Below are 5,000 nucleotides of genomic sequence, written 5' to 3'. Positions count from 1 at the left end.
GAAGACTCACAGAAATACTGAGGTCCTTTCATGGTGCAATCACGATGCCTGTAAATAGTGTTTCTTCCTTTCTTTTTCTTATTTCTGGAGCTCCGTCAAAGCAAACCTGGACGTCTCAGATCTTATTAGAAAGATCTGGCGGTTGAGATATTTTAGTCTGGGCCAAAGTGGTCCAGACTGCTATCCACAAAGCCGCAAAGCTCTCGATCTATTTAAAAACTAAATAAATAGCTCCATTTCAATTTTAAATTGATCTACTTTAACTACCAAAGTGTCAATCACTAGATAATGTCTCATATTCGTCTTTTAATCACATGTGCTCTGCTGCAAAGGGCAGTTTGTGTTATAATGCATGCTTATTTGAATGAGTTATTACTATTTTTGATCATTTGCAAGTTTTGTTGCTTATCAAATGACCTTTTTTTTATATAATGAGCTCTTCTTAAACTTTTAAAAGATCTTTGAGGGTTTTGCATTTGTATTTGCATAATTGTTGTAGTTGTGAATGTGTTATACCACTGCCGGGGAAAACACTTCACGCTGAATATATTCAGCTAGTTTGCAGTGTTTTGGCAGGTTTAGCACTGTTAGAATGTACATTCTGAGCTGATAAAGAAAGGGGCACCACAGTCTCAACAACACTCTCGTTTCTCCCCCCACGGAAGTCCAACTCTCTTTAACTTTACTTGTTATCTGTTTCTTCTTCCATCTTGGTGGTATGTGTATGTTTAGATTACATACTTCTTGATGTATGCTCTCTAAGTAGCTGAATGTTAAGTATTTATGTGCATATGGGTGTCTATATGTGGACACATGTTTGCACTTGTAATCTGTACATTTGTATAATCATATGTGTTGTGCGTGTGTGTGTGTGTGTGTGTGTGAGTTTGTGTGTGCCCTATTATATCCACAGCTGTCTCTGAGAGCAGAGAGCTGACTGCTGCATACAAATGATGTCAAAGGGCACATAACATGCCAAGCGGTGTTGATTAAAGCTGACGGTACAAAGATAAGCTTGATTAATTCTGCCACTTACTACAGGTTGACAGCCGAACAAATACTGCTGGCTCATTATGAAACGCTGCCAAGAGAGAGCACTCTCAAACCGTCGATCCCTGTTTGATTAATTCTGCTCAGAAAAAGGAATTCCTCATTTCCCTCCGTGTTTGCCTTGCTGGTGTAGATTCCTGATAAAACAGCATCACAGTCATCATATCAACCTTCACTCTGGACATCACCATTGAGTGAGTAAAACCTCTCCATGTAGTTCCTTAATAAGTCTAAAGTGGCAATGACATATATACACTACAGGTCAAAAGTTTAGGGTCACTTACAAATTCCCATTCCACTCCATTTTAGACAGAATAGCAGCTGATCTTTAATGTAATATCTACATTGCCCATTATCAGCAATCATTCATCCAATGTTCCAAAGGCTCATTATGTTTATTAATCTGATATTATTTAAAAAAAACTAACTAGAAATCATTGAAGAACCCTTTTTGCAATTATGTAAGCACATAATGTAATGTGAAAACTGCTGTAGTGGTTAAAAAACAATGCAACTGATCTCAGCTGGTATTCTGTCTACTATGGAGTGTAATGGAAATGTCTAAGTGACCCCAAACGTTTGACCAGTAGTATATTTTAAATAGGATCAATCTCACCACCAGCACACACATGCACCTTAAAGCCTCCTAGGCTCCAAGATAATCTGGATAAAGTTTGGGACTATTTACAAATTGTCTGATAGCAATCTCCTAAAATTGCAATTATATAATATTAAATTGTTCAGGTTGATGTGTTAACGTACATTTTGCCTCGTGTTGTATGTTTACTGGGACCATTTTTCTAGTTTATTGAACCGCAGATTGGCGTCGTAGGGAAAAGTTCGGGATGGATGGCAAGGGAACGAAAGGCTGAACTTTACTGAAGGTTGGGGTATGCATCCTGGATCTTGAGTGTGTTTAGGTGAAAGGATAGACTTGTGTACTCATACATTGGAAGAGTTATTGGTCATTAATTGTTACTCATGTCCACACTCAAGCAGCGACAAGATATCTTGCAAATCCACAATCCAGTTGTATTTCTGTACAAACCAGTATTCCAAAGTTCAGCCGTGTGAGGCTTCAGCAGTCTGTGTTGTCGGATCAAATGGTCGCCTTCCAAAGTTACAGTCTTCTTACGTAGTATCAAATCTTCTTCTTGTGTCTCCATAGACTTTGTTTTTTTACTTTCTGAGCTGCAGTGGAGAAATAGTTTGAAAAAGAGCAACCTTGGTACTAAAAAGATCTTCCACACCTTTAGTTTTCTCTGCACGACAAAACATACACAAAAATACACCATACAGTCTGAAGTAAATCATGAAATCAAGAGTTGTTTATTATAAACCACGATTGATTCTTTCATTACTGGTCTGGAGAACAGATTATCAACAATTCATTTGTTTCTGGGGACATTTTGTAAATTTGTTTAAATAACGTTTTACAACTTTGTCGCTATAGTCACAAAAAATGTCTTTATGTTGACTAAAAAAAATTATGAAATGTGGGTGTTAAAAAAAAAATATATGGACAATATATAAATGTAATTTGTAGGAGACAGGGTAGGCTCATGACAGCTATTAACTATCATAACCAACAGGCGTGATAACTAAAATACTGAAAACTCTTTTAATAACCTGGAACCCAACTCATAAAGAAGGCTCAAAGTGCCAGGGGCCGGCCCAGAGGTAAACCGTTAATGAAATGGCTCATATCTTTTTCCAAAAATGGACTCAAACTCACAACACCGATCACAAAGTCTTTACTACAACCTGAAGTAAACGCCCCACCAGTGTGGTGTAGATTTTTAATAAACCTGTGTTATAGCACCACGGTTACCTGAAGCCCACGAGTATACACCCACTCAGAGGACTCAAACCCACAACACATCAGGGCCCCTGTGTTCATTAATACCAAGTAATATGACTCAAGCATCCTCATGGCGCTGCAGGTATCCCAGACCCAATGGAGCACACCCACTCCGAGGACTTGAACCCATGGCCAGATGCACAGGTTGAACCTTAACCTCCTGGGCCTCTGTGCTCCTCCACAGCTGAATGTGAGCTTTTTTTTAATAAAGCAGCCTTATAGCACCACAGGTAGCAGAGGCCCTCAGGTAAACAGCTAATGAAATCCCCCTCTCCCTCTCGGACTAAATCATCCAAATAGCAAGCGGCACCTCAGGCACAGAGGCAGACGGATGGCCAAGAACCAGGAGGAGCAGGGAGGGGAGAGGGATGTGGAAAGGAAAGAGAAGAGAAGAGCACAGGAGGGGTGAGAGGGATGGAGGAAGACAGGAGGAAGAGGTGGGGAGGGGAGAGGATTAGAGAAATTGAAAGATAAGGTAGAGAAAGTGAATTTGTTTGTGTGCTATAACAGGATATTGTAGGGCACCATGGAACAGTTACATTATATTGTAAACCTTAAACATCTCAAGTGCTATAAATCACAACATTAATAAAGCCGGCTCCCAGGCGTCCGACTGCTCATACGCATTGAGCCTTTGAGGTGACTTTTTTTTTAAGGTGACATTTTCTTTCACTCGATGTTGTTCACTACGACTTACAGCAGCTTCCACTTTGTGTTCTCGCCAATAAGCAGGGCTGTTTGGATAAAAAGGGGATTGTCACTTCATATCAGTCATTACTGAGGCTCTGTGCTCTTATTGTTTTGTTGATTTATTGAAGTGTTTCTCTTTTAGGCGGAGGTTCAAACATCCCATGAGTCCTAAAAGCATGAGATAAAACTGTATTAAGGTGAAAGAAATAAGTGATACATGAATATTTGGGGATATGTTTAAACATTAAATGCACTGAGATGAGGTGGTTTTATATGTTACTATAAATTATTTTTATTTATGAATTAATTTCTTTTAGTAGCTTGACTCTAGAGATGACAGTGCTGCTGTCGGCCGGTCCACCCCTCTACTTGGGTCCAGACTGAAATATATCAACAACTTTTGGATGGATTGCTGCAAACTTTCGTACGAACATTAATGATCATCGGATGAATCCTCTGACTCATGTGGTTCTCTCACCTTTACTCTACTGCTAGCAGCAGGATGACAGTTTCTGGCTTTTACTGAAATATTCTTGATATAGATTACATTACATGACATGAAATGTACAGTACAGCCATGTATTGACATACATTTATGTCAGTCTAATACCATTACACAATACACACAACACAATAACATTCGAATAACATTTTACCTTCCCTGTAAATTAGGTAGAGAAACGACAAAGGCAAAGCACATGGGCGCCAACAGGACTCGGTAAATTTTCCCTTGCACTTTGTTATATATATCATAATATAACATGAGTGAGAGTAAAAAACTCGGTTTCTCACATAAAAAGGTTTCCCACCTGTTTAAAGTTTAGCATCAGTAGTTTTTAAACTCAGCAACTAAATGAGAAGTGCAACCTTTTTTTCTCCGACACCCAGAGTTATTTAAGGAAAAAAATAGTCCCACTCATGCTATGTAGGGACCATTTATCAGCCCACAACCCATTTTGTTTACTGACCCAGGGTATAAGAAACCTTTTAGCAGAGAATAGAAAAATCAGACAGGACCTCGGACTGTGGGAGCACAACGTTGGCTGCAAACCGGGAGTGAAGGCTTCACTTGATGTCCCTTTAATCTACACTTTATATTCCTTACTATGTCTGCTTTGTTCATCAGAGGAGCCAGCTCTTCAACGCCTCTCAGCCTTTGACCTGAGCTGCACAAGCTTTATCCATTTGACTTTTATTTAAGTGCCAACAGATATGATCTGCAAGTATAAATCCGTAATTATATCCTGTGAATGATGACATTTCATTTCAACTTTTTGTCTTTATATGACTCATTCATCGTTTTGCTTGTTTCTATTTCCTCCTCCAGTTTATCGTTACATTATCATATAATCAGGGTGGGATTTGTGATAAAAGCAGAGGGAGTTGGGGGGGGGGGGGG

Source organism: Etheostoma cragini, chromosome 17 (assembly GCF_013103735.1).
Source record: "Etheostoma cragini isolate CJK2018 chromosome 17, CSU_Ecrag_1.0, whole genome shotgun sequence".
In the NCBI taxonomy this organism is placed as follows: Eukaryota; Metazoa; Chordata; class Actinopteri; order Perciformes; family Percidae; genus Etheostoma; species Etheostoma cragini.
The sequence above is the reverse complement of the archived record's forward strand: the minus strand, read 5'-3'. Positions refer to the sequence as shown.